At 51.3% G+C, this 14,408-nt stretch overlaps 1 protein-coding gene across 1 annotated transcript in view; it reads left to right on the top strand.

The window, feature by feature from the left end:
- The first annotated feature begins 9,336 nt into the window (after positions 1-9,336).
- The window catches only part of STAT5B (signal transducer and activator of transcription 5B), a 68,786-nt gene continuing 63,714 nt past the window's right edge, over positions 9,337-14,408 (top strand). The window contains exon 1 of the mRNA XM_032396438.1: positions 9,337-9,470. The gene's annotated coding sequence lies outside the window, so the exon portion shown is untranslated. The remainder of the gene's footprint in view (positions 9,471-14,408) is intronic.

The following is a 14,408-nucleotide window of genomic DNA, read 5'->3' as shown; positions in this document are numbered from 1 at the left end:
CCTCTGTCGCTCCCTCCCTGCCTCCGCCCTCGGTCGCTGGCTCCCGCGCGAGTGCGCAGCGGCGGCCGCGGCCGGGCCCCTGGCGGCGAGGCTGGGCGACGCCGCGCCTGGGGGCTGCCCCGACGGCGGGGTCCCCCGGGAGTCCCAGGCAGCCCTCGCCCGCGGGCCCCCGACCGGCGGGCAGCAGGCGCTGGAGTGGCCGGGGATGGGGGTGGGAGAGCCGGGAAACCCCGGGCTCTGGAAATCCCAAACCACGGCCTCAGTTTTCTCACCTGTAAAAAGGGAGGAGGGTAGGGTTGGACTAGCTGGAGATGCCTTCCAGCTCTGCGTTTGTCATCTTTTGAGTCTCTAGATTAAAAAAGTAAATGTAAATGTGTGTGTGTGTGTGTGTGTGTTGGGGACACAGCTTTTGTGACCTCTGAGGCAAAGCCCAAGGAGGGGAAAGACTGGGGATTCCAGAGAAGGCAGCTCACCACCAGGGCCCCACCTCCCCTCCTTCCATTACTCCCACCACCCTGCGCTCGCCCCTGCAGTGGAAACAGGAAGGAACCTTGGCAGTCTTAAGTTTCAAATCCCTCCCCAAAATTTTGCAGATAAGAAATGGAAGTCCAGAGAGGGGAAGGAGTTGCCCAGGGTCACACAGCAGGCATATGACCTGGTCTGCAGACTATGATCCATAAATGATCCTGCCCCTCTGCTCACCCAGTCCAGTCACATCTGAGGCTGGTCCTGCCTTCAGAAAGGTCCAGAGGGGCTGTCTTGAATCCTCACAAATTCACAACTGCTGGTGGGCCTTTGCAGGCCCTGTAGGGGGCTCTCAAGGAAGGGGTTGTGACCCAGGCAAGGCTCAAGGAGGGTGGGCCTGCAGAATTGAGCAAGGCTGGGCTGGAAGCCTTCCATCCCCTTTGCCCAGCTTCCCTCTCCTCTGGGCCTCCCCTCTGCCTGGCAGCTGGGATTGGCAGCACCAGGGGAGGGCCTCGCCAGGCCAGGACCACGTGTCCTGGAGGGAATCATTCTCATCTACCTCCCTCCCTCCCTATGCCTTCTTGGGTCTGTCCTTTTCTCTCCATTCCCTCCCCCCCTCACACTACTCCCCCACCTTCTTGCCCCTCAGGACCTCCCCCACTTTCATTCTTTTCCTTCAGAGAACAAGCCAAGTTTCCAGCTCCAGAAGCTGGGATGTCTGGGTCTCACACACATGGCTGCAGTCTCTTAGTCTCCTGGAGGAAGAAGCACACGGCCTCTCCCTCGATTTTTCCCTCACTCTGGGCAATTCATTTGGTGGAGGAGGGCCAGACACACACAGCTAGGAGGTCACCTGGAATGAGAGTCAAGTGTCAGAGCTGGAAAGACCTGTAGAGATGATTTTACAAATGGGGCAACAGAGACTGGAGAGAGGAAGTGACTTGGCCAGGGTCACACAATTCTGTCGGGGGCAGATGCAAACCCATTGCTACACGGAGGGTTTGTGCCCTCCAGCTTCTCACTTCTGGCAGATGGGTAAGCCAGTGATTGGGAGGAGAGTCCTTGGATTCCAAGTCCTCTGAGCCACATCTGGAAGGCAGGGGACCACCCTTGCTATGTACCCACTTCCGGGCATCTGGAGAAGGTAGTATGGGGGTGCCAAGTCCAGAGTGGGAGCCCTGCCTGCCCACTGCCAGGCAGCCGCCTCTCCAGCCTGCTCCCCAGGGCCTGCAGGGACCTGCTGCTCCAGCAGGCAGCTGCACCCCCAAACACCTGGCTAGATTGGGCTGAGCTGGGCTCGAAGGTGGATAGTCCTGGATCCTAAAAAACTAGGACTAGGGGCGCCTGGGTGGCTCAGTTGGTTAAGCAACTGCCTTCGGCTCAGGTCATGATCCTGGAGTCCTGGGATCGAGTCCCGCATCGGGCTCCCTGCTCGGCAGGGAGTCTGCTTCTCCCTCTGACCCTCCTCCCTCTCATGCTCTCTGTCTCTCATTCTCTCTCTCTCAAATAAATAAATAAAATCTTAAAAAAAAAAAAAAAAAACTAGGACTAAGGTGCCAGTGAGCCAAACTGGAGGGGTTGGCCTAAATGGATGTGCCCCCATAGCTTCAGAGAGTCGCCTGCTGTGCCCCCACCTTGCGTTCAGTGGCTGTAGCCGCCCCCCTGGCTAACTCTGGCTCTCTCCCCATCTGGCCTCTGTCTGTGAGGCCCTGAATCCCAGTGTTCTTCACTGCCTGTTGCCTCTTCTTGCTTTTTGATTTCCCTCCTCCTTTTGATTCTTTCTCTCTAGGTCTCTGGTCTCTGGTTCTCTGCTTCTGTCTGGGTTTCTCTCCATTTCCTTGTGCCTCTCTCCTCCCTTTGAGATGCAATGGGGAGAAGGAGGAGCTTTGGAGCTTTCCCAGGATGGGCAAAGGCCACCCAAGGGAGTGGAGGAGGGAAGGGTGTCAAAGTTGGGTTGGGGGCAGAGGTGACTGTGGTCGTGGCTCCGGATAACACAACTACCCGGAAATGTCAAATTTGGGGTTTCTTTTTGCTTTCAGTCCCCTGCTTTGGTCTCTGCTATTTCCCACCACAAAGCACTCTGGTGGTTTCAGGGACCCAGACTATAGAGGAGAAAACTGAGGCCTATGGGATGGGGTTCAGGAAGATCAGAAACTGCCTTGGGTCTGGACTGAGCTGGGGTCCCAGGCTGGCCTCTGCTAATTGCCCCTCATTCCCAATTCCAAGATACAACATTACATGGGGAGTGAGGAAGGATTATAAAAATCATATGGGAATGCATTCCCCCAAAGAAGACTGACCATAAAATATTATTAGGAATAGTAATAATCCCTAGCCTAGTTTGTGGTTAGCATACTAAAGACACAGCCCGAACTGAATCGTGGCACATTAGTATACAAACATTGTTGTACCCTTTAACTCAACTGATCCTTGCAACAACCTTGAAGTTGGGCAGAGCTACATTTGATTAGCCCAGAAAGGAGAGATGTCCACAACTGTCCAGCCAGTAAGTGCCCAGCTGGCTCCACAATCCAAGGGGCCCAGCCCCACGCGCAGGTCTCAGTATGGCCTTCCCGACATCCCCTGACCCCAGCACGCACCCACAAAGGGAAGGTGTCTCCTCTGGCTGGGCTAGCCCATAACGGTTCTGTGGCACAGAGTGTGGCCCCTCCATCTCCACGCCAGTCCGCGCCCCTGCTCCTTTGACCTGTGCATTATATGAAGGTGGGTTTGAATTTATGGAGGAAGGGAAGAATCATCTCGAGTCCCATTTCTGGCCTGCCCTTGGAAACCAGGTTAGCCCAGAAGGCTGCGCTCATGCCCCTTCCCTGGGGAGAACAGATTGAGGTCACCTTGACCTAACCGTCCCTGGGTGGGGGGTGGGTGGAGAGAGGTGGTACAGAGCTGTCTTTGTTTCCTCTGCTCCAAGTACCTTCTTCAAGGAGAGTTCCCGTGGTGTGGGAGCCAGAGGGCAGAGGGGAGGCAGGGTGGGGTGGAGAGCCTTCCCAAGAAAGCTGGAGGCATTCCAGGAAGTATCTCTGTGCCCACAGAGGGAGACCTGAAGCCCTTGGGCTTAACCACCCTGCTCTCCCTCACCTTGCCTCTGCTGGGATTATCTACCTCCTCTCTAGCCCCAGCCCCAAAGCTCTTGGAAGGTGAGCCGTAGGCCCATGCTCAGCATATACTGCACGCCCAAGACCACTGTCCCTGCCTCTCCCCAGTCTCCCTATCCTGGTACCTCCCTGTGGATAGATAGGCTGCCTCCATTCTTGTCCCTGAAGACAGAGCAGGACCTAGGGAAGGGGTGTGTGTGCTGTGAGTAATTCTGTGTGAATTGAGGGGAGGGGAAGAAGCTGCTGGATCCTCGGTGAAGCCTGTCTGCCCTTCCTGCCTCTGTCCCTTGTCCTCTACCACTCTTCAGGGAAGTCAGTTTACAGTGAAGTTACCAAGAGAACACACTGCCATCCTGCCTGAGGCACAGTAACTCTTCTCTGTTTCTGGGAATAGGGGTGGGAGGGGCTCAGGACTGACTGGGTGGGTGGGAGGGAAAGCCTGCCTTCCTTTGTCTGGCTGCCCTAGCCACCTGCCTTGGGAGAGCCACCTATGGGACAAGGACAGGAGGGGGTGCAACGTCGGAGAACGGGGAAGGAGCCCATCCTTTGCTCTTCCTTCTCACGGCAGGGGGAGGCCCTGGAGCCTAGGGGGTGGAGAGGGGAGAGGTGGTACAGAGCTGGGCCTCCCAGGGGGACTGCCGGCTGTCCTGAGCAGCCCTGGGTCACGTCTGGCTCTCATCCTCTTCCATGAGGACTACCAGGCCCCTCTACTCACTCATTTCTCCTCCTTCCAGACCAACAAGAAATCTTTCGTGCCTGAGCCAGCCCAGTACCCAACCTCAGGCCCTCAGAGGGGTGCGTGGGAGAGGACTGTGCATCTCCTGGCCTGCTACCCCCACCACTCTGCCACTTTCCTTTGTTATGACCAGAAGGAGCTCCTTTCTCCCTGTCCCTGTTTCTCATTGTTCCTCGGTTCATCATGTCACTAACCCACCCACACCTTCACTGCCGGCTCCCCGGCTCCCAGCCTCCGACATTGGCTCCCCAGTGCCCAGAGCAAGTGGGGGCTATAAAGCCAAAATGAAGACTCGGCCAATGCTCCGTCCCCTCCCCACTGGCTACTGGCCTGCTCTTCATTGGCTGCTGGGCTCCGGCCTACCTATGGCCTTCTCTTGACTCGTTCTTCAGCCATGCAGTCCCCCCAGTGCCCTGGCCTCTCTCACTCCAAGCTTTTTTTGCCCCTTTCATTCCACCTCCCTGGAATGCCAGTCCTCCCTTGGCCACCTGGTAACATCCTGCTCATCTTTCATGGGGTCAGGGTAGTGTAGAGAAAAATGCAAAGGCTTTGGAGTCCTCAGGACCTGGTGCAAAGCCTGGCTCGGCTGTGTGACTTTGGGCAGGTGAGTCTGCCTCTCTGGACTGAGCCACCTCCTGTGTAAAAAGGGGAACAGCAAGACCTGTCTCCTAGGATTGCTATGAAGATTCAGTCCCAGTGACTCGCACGTGATAAGGTGTTCAGGGACCCTGGCCAGTAGAGCTAGGCATTTTCTCCCATGCTGTCCGGTAGCCCTCAATCCTATACTGCAGGCCACTTCTTGTGGCTCTTTACTAGTTGCTGAAAGGCTGTATTATTCCACTGCCTGGTTCATAATTGAGGCTTCATAGATATTTATTGGCCTAATGAAGGTCCCTCAAACAGGACAGGGCTTCCCCATGCTCCAACACTTCAGGGGTTCCCTCACACTAGTACAGACCCCGTTTCCCTTTCACACATCCTGACCCATAGCACCCAGAGGGCTCTCTCCTCTGCCACCCTGGCCTCTGCCTGCTCTCGTCCTACTGACCTGATTTCCTGCCCATGGCCCCAGCAGCAGCCTCATCTTTGCCTGCTGCTGGGTTGACTTGTGAATTCTTAATCCCACTCACCAAGTCAGGAAGATACTGCCTGGGGTGACCCTCTGCTCCCTCCTCTGTGTCAGCCCTGTCCTCTCCGGATAATGCAGCACCCGATAATGCAGAGCGCCCCAGGGCTCTGGGTGGAGAGGGCACTGTGACACTGTCCCAGGAGGCAGGGGCGGGGAACCTTTGGCTTTCCAAAGAGCCGTCCCTTTAGTTCTGGCTGGAAGGGAGCCCAAGTAAGTAAGGTGCACAAGAACAAGACAGAAAGTGTCTGAGAATTCCCGGGTGAGTCCTGTAAGGACCTGCACATCCATCACTCAATCCGGTCTCCCCGCCCTCACCTCGCCCCCATGCCACCCACTCCTGGCCCCAGCAAGCTGGCTGGGGTTGGGCTGAGGGAAAGAAAGAGTAAATGCACATTTATTAAGTGCCTTCTGCAAGCCAGGCATGATGCTTGGTTACTTTCACAAACATTGTCTCTCCACTTTTTCTTTTTTTAAAAAAAAAAATAGTTTATTTTCCTAATGTTTTATTTCTTTGTTTTTAAAATTTTACTTAAGTAATAATCTCTACACCCAACACAGGGCTCGAACTCATGACCCCAAGATCAAGGGGTCACATGCTCCTGTGACTGAGCCAGCCAGGTGTCCCTTCCTAATGTTCTTATAGGTAGTATAGCCCTGGCATAAAACTCAGAAGATTCAAAATGGGAAAGAGTTAGTCTTTCACCTTTCCCGTCCCCCCAGATCCCCTCTGCAGGAGCAACCACAATTACCTGGGTCTTGTGTGCACCCCAGAAAGATTCTATGTATTTGCAAACAGATACTATATTTTACTTCCCATTCACACCTGAGGGAAACTGAGGCCCTCAGAGAAGTGAAGTACTTTAACTAAGGTTCCATAGCTGGTAAGTTGGCAGAGCTGGGATTTGGAACCAGACCTAAGTGAAAAACTCGGCTCCTTTCACTGCCCACGCTCTGGCAGAGGTAAGCCCTGGCATCGACCAAGCCTCTCCCAAACCACTGGCTGTCACAAATCTCCATTCTAAGGCCCCAGAAATCTGGACATCTGCCTTCCCCTCTGTTGTGCGCCCAATGCCTGTATTGACTTAATAAGGAGGAATCATTCCCCTGTGAAAGAAGAGAAGTTCCCACAAGCATCCTTCCTTGGCTTCCGTGTGGCTGGTGGTTCCCCAGGGACAGCTGGATTCCCAGGATTCAGAGCATTCTGGAGAAGGAAGCCACATGAGGATGGGTCTCTGACTAGAGGGGATTATGGTTGTGGTTTCAAAGATGTTTCCAGAAAATGGCCTCACGTTCTCCCTGTGGCTGGGCCGGGCTGAGGGAGGTGTGAAGCAGGGAGCTGCTGTTCTCTGTTCTCCGTGGTAGCCATAAGCTTGTTCTCGAGAGCAAGGGAAGGAGGCTGGAGTCAGTCCCCAGGTAAGAGGAGGTTGGATGTATGGACAATGGCTGCCCACCAGACTTCCAGGCACTCCTCCAGCCTCTTTCTCTCCTGGGTCAGGACAGGGTCAGCCAAGAGATGACCAACTCTCTCTCCAGTGGGTGTTACTGTGTCTGTAGGTATGTCTCTGGGAACTTTCTCTGTGGGCTCTCTGTAGGGCTTTCTGGATCCTAGCTTCCTCTTCAGTTTCTTTCTTTCTAGGATTCCTTCTGCATTATATCTCTGTCTGGTGTCCCCTCCACCAAGGGAACTATGTCCCTGAGGCCCAAGGGAAGAGGGTCTCACTTCATCTGAATTGTCAAGCAGGGAGAGGTAGGTGTTAGACCTTCCTTCCTGTCTCAGGTTGACAACATTCTTGTTTTGCTGAGGTAGTCACCCAGAACATTCCGTCCTTTGTGTCTGTGCACACAGCCAGCCAGATCGTAGTGGTCAGTCAAAGATGTGCTGTGAGATGCAAGAATGAAGAGGTGTACCTGCCCCACCCTCCAGGGCATTCTAACTAGCCCCCTGTGGCCATCGCTCAGCTGCCAAGGCAGCTGGATGGAATTCTAGACCTGACCAATCCTAGGAAGAGGGGTGTAAATCTTTGCTGTTAACAGCTCTATGGTGCTTAAGTCATTCGAAGCACTATACATGCATTACCTCAATTCCCATAACAATGCTACTAGGTAGGTCCCATGACTATCACCACATTACAATGAGGAAATCGAGGCCAAAAACTTGCTTAAGGTCACACAGCTCAAGGAGCTGACAGCAAGTCTGGTTTTAGATTCTTTGCTCTTAATTACTACACAGTCCCCTTGGGTTCCATTTCTATTCCTAGAGTGTAGGGTTTGTTCCCCAAATATTTATTGGGTGTCTGCTCTGGGCTGGGCATGTGGGTGGATTTAAAGGTAAATGGGATATTGTGTGCAGTCATGGGTAGAGAGACATGTAAACAAGAAATTGTCCTTCAACACAAGAGGTGCCATAATAGAGGCACAAACATCATGTGGTGGGAAACAGGGACAGAGAGAGAGGTTCTCATTGCCTGGACCAAGGGCAGACATCTAGAGGGCAGGACGAAGTTCCGGGCAGAGGGAACAGCATGTGCAGATAGGAAAACTTACAAGGAGAAATGTGGTGTGCTCAAGTGCCAAAACATCTTGCACAGTGACTGTCAGAGAGGTGCCAGAGAGCTCAGAGCTGGCGCTCCTGTCCAGCTTCCTGCTCCAGCCTGTCCTCCTGCTCTAGCCTCCAAGTGCCCTGCATCTACTCTGGGCAAAGCACTGTGCCAGGTGTTGGCCCAAAGTGTGGGATAGAAGCAGTTGCCTAGGTGGGGGAGGACTTTGTTGAGATCAGCTACAGACACAAAGATCTTTGTGGTTGGTGTTATTCTGGAGGTGAAGGGAAGGCTGCTGGGAGGAGAGCTGCCAAAGGAGGATTATGGGAGAACTTGGGGCCTTGCAGATCTTGGTCATCTCTTGACGTGAAGATTTTCAGACTGTAAGGAAGGGAAGTTCTGGTACGTGTGGGGTCCTTCTCCTTCTGCCCCTGCAGCTAGGTTTCTGGAGATCTGACATGCCTCGCTTTGGTGCCAGCCCTTGGAGGGTTGCCAGGGAAACGGCTGGCCAGCTCCAGAGATGTAGCCAGAGGAGAGGAGAGTGGGTGACTCAGGCTGCCTTCTCAGACACCACACCCCCTCCCCATTACATGGAAAAGGCTCTCAGAGACCCCTTTCCCCTGGATCTTATAAAAGTGATCGTGTTTATTCTTGCTTCTCTTAACGAGCAGTCAGTTCCTCCCCGCAGCTCTCACTGGTGGGAGTCCCCAGGGAGGGAAATGGTGTCAGACGCCCCTTCCTCCTTGCCCGCCCCCCCCCCCCCCCCCGATTTACTCTGGAATCGTGGACGCATCCAGTTGGCCTGGGCAAATGTAAACTCCTGCTGTGTCCATTCAGGCTTTCCGCCCGGGTGGTAAGCGGCAGTCCTGGCTGAAACGCCCTCCAGGGAGCAAACCCGGGATAATTATTGATGGGGCAGCGGTGGACTTCTGACCTGGGCCTGGGAGGGACAGGACCCGGAACGCGGGCCTCAGCTCGGGGCGGGGGGGGGGGGGGAGTGGCGGGCCGCGGAGCGGGGCCAATCAACGCGATCACAACAGCCTGGCGCGAGCCCTGCTCGTGGTGGTCGAGCCGACCCAAACAAAGCAGCATGTGCTCGTGGCCCCCTGGGACCCGCCTCGGGAGCCGAGAGGGGACGCCACTCGCCCCGGCGACAAGGGGCTGCGCACAGCGCCCGCCCCCTCCCCCACCCCGTGCGCGCCGGGGGGTTCCGGGTCCCTCCAGGGCGGCCGCGGACCGGGTGCGGGGGACCACGGGGCTCACGAGCGCGCGCCGGGCGGAACCAGGAAGCGGCGCGCGCCGGCGCGGGGCGCGCTCGGGCCTCGGTGCGCGAGCAGCGCGCGCGCCCCCGCGGGCCCCGGCGTGAGGAGATTCGGCGGCGGGAGCCGTCACCCCGGGCGGGGACCCTGCGCAGGCGACTACGCGCGGCGGCCCGGCCGAGGGAGGGAGCGGGCGGGCGGTGGCGGCTGGCGCCCGAGGTGCCGAGCGAGGTAGGAGCTGTGGGGCGAGCCCTGGGCTCCGGGCCGGGGAGCGAGGCCGGGGAGCCCGCCCGGGCGGGGCCCCGCGCCCCGGCCGCCCAGACGCCCGGCAGGGCCGCGCCGCCGCCATCGCTACCCCGGCCAGGAGGTGGCCGCGGTGGCTGCGCGCTGGGGGCCGGGGGTGCCGGGGGCGCCGGGGGCGCTGGGGGCGAGGGCGCTAGGGGCGCGCGAGGGGCGTCGTGCCGAGGCGGTGGCGGGCGGAGGGTGTCGAGTGTGGGGACCGTGCGGGCTCGTGTGTCGAGGTGGGCGTGTGAGGGGCCCCGGCGCCGACCCCTGCCAGAGGAGGGGACTGCTGTCGGCCACCTCACACCCCCGGGTTGCAGTGCCGAGTAACCCCAGGCGTCTCCTTGCTTTTCCTTTTTCAAAAGAGGGATCTGCGACTCCCCGGGGTGGGATGAGCCCGGGGGTGCCCGGTGGGTGGGGGGTGTTAGGCAAGCCTCAAGGAACAGTGCCTTATATGGAGTCAAGACAACAAATACGAACGTTTCGATATGGCTTTGGGGTGCGGGATCCCACATCAGGACCCGCCAGGCCCCGGCTGGTGCGTGTGGCAGTGGGATGCAGCATGTTTGTTTTTTTTTTTTTTTTTTTTTTTTTTTGCTAGCCGGGGATAAAGAGTAAAAAAGTGCTCCTGGTGTCGGGGGTAGATAGGGAGAGTCGGAAGGCGAGTTGTGGTGTCACAAAAGCCGGTCTAAGGCTAAAGGAATCTGGCAAGATGATCAGGCTGATCAAAGAGGGAAGAACTTGTGTGGAGCAAGAGGCGTTTGCAAACACTTGTAGCTAGCAGTGATGGAAAAGGCAAAGAAGAAAAACAAGTGCCAGCTTTTAGGAAGATGGGGATTAATGAAAACCACAAGAATGTGAAAGGCAAAAGGAGATAGCGATCCTTCCCAGTTCTTTTTCTTCTTGTCCCCCATGATCCTGTCAGACCTTTGATTCTAATAAACAGTACTAAAAGTGGGTCATAGAATGTTGGAGCTGGAAAGGACCCCGGGATTATGCTACATTCTCTTATTGTACAAGTGAGGAAACTGAGGCCCCAGGTAGATGGAGAAAGTGGCCTGTTCAGTTTACACAGCTGTTCAGTCGTTCTGAGACTGAAATGTCCGTCTGAGGACTCTCAGGTCGGTGCTCTGCCCAAAGCACTGTGGAGCAGTAGATCTTTGCCTAAATACAGTTCCATTAATTGTCTCTGGAATGTCCTCGGGGAATGCCCCTCGAAAGGGCTAGTGTGTCACCAAATTATTAAACTGAGGTTTATGTCCTTTTTTCGGTCTTCAAATGGTGTTTATCATCCGCTGGTATTTTAGGTTTCCAAAGTGGTTGGATAGCTGCCTGGGCCATAATAAGCTTTCAGCTGTTGCGTATATTATCTCAAATAATTTTGTTATTGTTCAGTGAAGATAATATAACTTTGCCTCTTAACATTGTTCTGTTATTCATTTGTTTATATTATATTTATGTTTATTGACTAGTAGAAGAGGATGTATTTTATTTCGTGTACCTTTCATGTTTTTCTAATTTTATTTTGTAACACCCGTGAACGTTGGATCGGTTCTGATAATTTCAAATGATGGAATCCTATTGATTGACTTTTTATCAAGGCTTTGGGTTTTTTGTTTTGGTACCAATTTCCACCTCGTGGAAGATTCCAGTTGTTAGAATCAATAGTGTAAATGGGAGAAGGGGCTGCCGATTTTAAGAAAAATTTACCATGTGACAAATGGTGATGTCTGTCATGGTTTAATTAAAACAACACCACACCTTTGGTCAGGTAAGTGTCATCTAGTAGATTACTTGTTTTCCATAGCCTTCTGGAAGATGAAAATTTCAAGCACCTGGTTGAGACACAGGGAAGGAATGGAGAGATCTTTTTTCAAAAAAGCAAAACCTCAGAAAAAAAAAAGTTGATTTCTATCACTAGCAGTTTGGTTATTGCATAACTCGGAGCTGAACTACATAAAATCTTTGCTGTATACCCAACTCCATAAATTATCCCGCCTTCTCCCTTGACCTGGCCTTTTCAGCATTCATGTTTTTGCCAACAGGATATTAATATGGATTGTGTTAAGAAATTTAAGGTGGGTATATTTCTTCCATGGGTACTTCGTGATATATATGATAGAAGAGGGGAAAAAGTGCTATCATTGTTTAGAGTGTTACAACATAAATATTTTGGTCAGCACTTCCTATTGTGCCCCAACTTCTCATTTCATCTTCGTTTTCTGGCTCTCAATTGATTTTTTTTTAAGTGTTATTTACATATACAGAAACCACATCAAGACTAGTGAAGGGTGCCATTTATTGCTCTTTTGGTACTTATGTGTCAAGTTTCTCAAGTTATAGTAGTGTTAGTATTCAAATTATTTGTGATTTGTGTTAGGTTTATATTTATGAATGTGTTTGTGATGGTTCATTTGGCTTGTTTTTGTGTACGTAGGTGATAGAGGTAGTCTTACAAAAGGAAGATGTTATAAATAGGTAAATAACATGCAAGATTGGATTGCAGGTTGAAGGTAGAATCAAAGGAGGCTTAACTATTTTAGTGCCCTGTAAACATGTATGGATCTCAAAAGTATTCACAGATTTCTGGATGTTCTAACCACCAGTGGGATATTTTTTTCCCCTTCTTTTTTTTTTTTTTTAAGATTTTATTTATTTATTTGACAGAGAGAGACACAGAGAGAGAGGGAACAGAAGCAGGGGGAGTGGGAGAGGGAGAAGCAGGCTTCCTGCCGAGCAGGGAGCCTGATGTGGGGGCTCGATCCTAGGACCCTGGGACCATGACCTGAGCCGAAGGCAGATGCTTAACGACTGAGCCACCCAGGCGCCCCATTTCCCCTTCTTTTAGGGTGTAGATTGCCACATTATTCCTACAAAAGGAAGCAAAAAAATTAATTTGTCTTGAGTATTTGAAACTTACTCTTTTAAAAAGTTATCTGACAATTCCAGGTTACTGAGCTCTTCAGGAGAATAATATCCCTTTACTGCATAATAAAGTTGTCAGAATACTTTGACTCCGGAACTTAATAAAAATAATGTTGAAAAATTAGCTCTAAAGTACCAGTGTCCCCAATTTTGTGTAGTGGTTAAAGGAAAAAATTTTCTTTAAATCTTAGCTTTGTTAATAGAAGTGTTCTAAAGTCGTAAGTATTTTTTCCCCTGCAGTGTTGGAAACACAACAGTCTTATGCTTATTTCTGGGAATAAGAAAGTCAAATTTAACAATCTAGTTTCCATTGATCAGACTGTTTTTTGTACATTTAAATCATGAGCATCACAGTGATAAAAACTTTTTCTGAAAATTGTATTCATTTTTAATAATGTGTCCTTATTTTAAGTAGAATATTGACATTGGATCTTTTCTTGTTAATGATGATCCTTTGTTACTGAAAAACGTAAGCCAGTTTGGAGAAGATTTTACGTATATAAATCTATGCTGTTTTTACTAATCAAAGAGAGGAGTAATTTACAGGTGTTAGATTTTTAGTTGGTTGAATGAGACCCTCACTTTTGGTGGTTTCAGGGTTTTAGATGACGTTTATTACTTTTGTTAGTTTTGGTCACACCCATGACTTCCTTGGAAGGTATCTTTGAGGTTTGGTTTCCTTTTTTTTTTTTTTTTAATGGTAATATTGGGGTGGGGGTGCTTCCTGTTTGTATTTTCAAAATTAGGTCCATATGTTAACTTTCTTGTAGTGTCACATTTTTATTTTAAACATATAAAGACAAGCATCAGATGCCATGTGGTTTATCTTTGTCTGTTGTACTGCTTCATGACAGCCTTACTGAGCTCAGCCTGAGTCCTCAGTTGGGAAGGCAGGGCATTCCTGAATCTGTTCCCAACTCTCTTTAAGGTATAGCCTCAGAAGGACTCTTAAAACAACAACAGAGGTGCAGTTAACAGAAAAATGGGGCTGCTGCTATCTGTCTCTATCCGGTACCTAGATAATGTAGAGCACTAAGATAGAGTTGAAATGTGTTAGATGGAGCCTTGAACGTCAAAGTTTTAAAGAAGCGTTGCCTTGGGCTTATATAATCTGGAACCCCACATATTAAGTAGTGATTGTAGCAGTTTTTCTTTTTTTTTTTTTTTAAGGTTTTATTTATTTATTTGAGAGAGAGAGAGAGAGAGAGAGAGAGCACGAGAGGGGGGAGGGTCAGAGGGAGAAGCCGACTCCATGCATGGAGCCCGACGTGGGACTCCACACTGGGACTCCAGAATCATGACCTGAGCCGAAGGCAGTCGCCCAACCAACTGAGCCACCCAGGTGCCCTGGCAGTTTTTCTGACCTCACTTAAGTCATACAGAATGTCATGGAGGATTTAAATAAGAACTAGGACTAATTTAGGGTATGGTAGTAGAACTTAGGAGAAATCACCCTCAGCTATAAAACTCTTTTTTGGGGCGCCTGGGTGGCTGAGTTGGTTGGGTGACTGCCTTCGGCTCAGGTCATGATCCTGGAATCCCTGAATCGAGTCCCGCATTGGGCTCCCTGCTCGGCGGGGAGTCTGCTTCTCCCTCTGACCCTCCCTCCTCTCATGTGCTCTCTCTCTCATTCTCTCTCTCTCAAATAAATAAATAAAATCTTTAAAAAAATAAAAAATAAAACTCATTTTTGACCCTCCCGGATAATTTTTACATGGTATGTCACCTTTAATATAAATATTGGAATGTAAATTATGTGGAGACTTGAAGAGAAGTATATCCTTGGGAGGAGTACGTATAGTATTGTTTCCATGATTAAAGCAAGTGGCCTTTTCCTGGCCCTCAACTAACTTTATTCTAAGGAGTATAAAGACTAAATAGACTCCTAATTAAATTGGTATTCAAATATGTTTGCAGTTTAGGGGTACTTTATCTCTCCTAAACTTTCTTTTTTTTTTTTTT

Source organism: Phoca vitulina, unplaced genomic scaffold (assembly GCF_004348235.1).
Source record: "Phoca vitulina isolate PV1807 unplaced genomic scaffold, GSC_HSeal_1.0 scaffold92, whole genome shotgun sequence".
In the NCBI taxonomy this organism is placed as follows: Eukaryota; Metazoa; Chordata; class Mammalia; order Carnivora; family Phocidae; genus Phoca; species Phoca vitulina.
The sequence above is the reverse complement of the archived record's forward strand: the minus strand, read 5'-3'. Positions and strand labels throughout refer to the sequence as shown.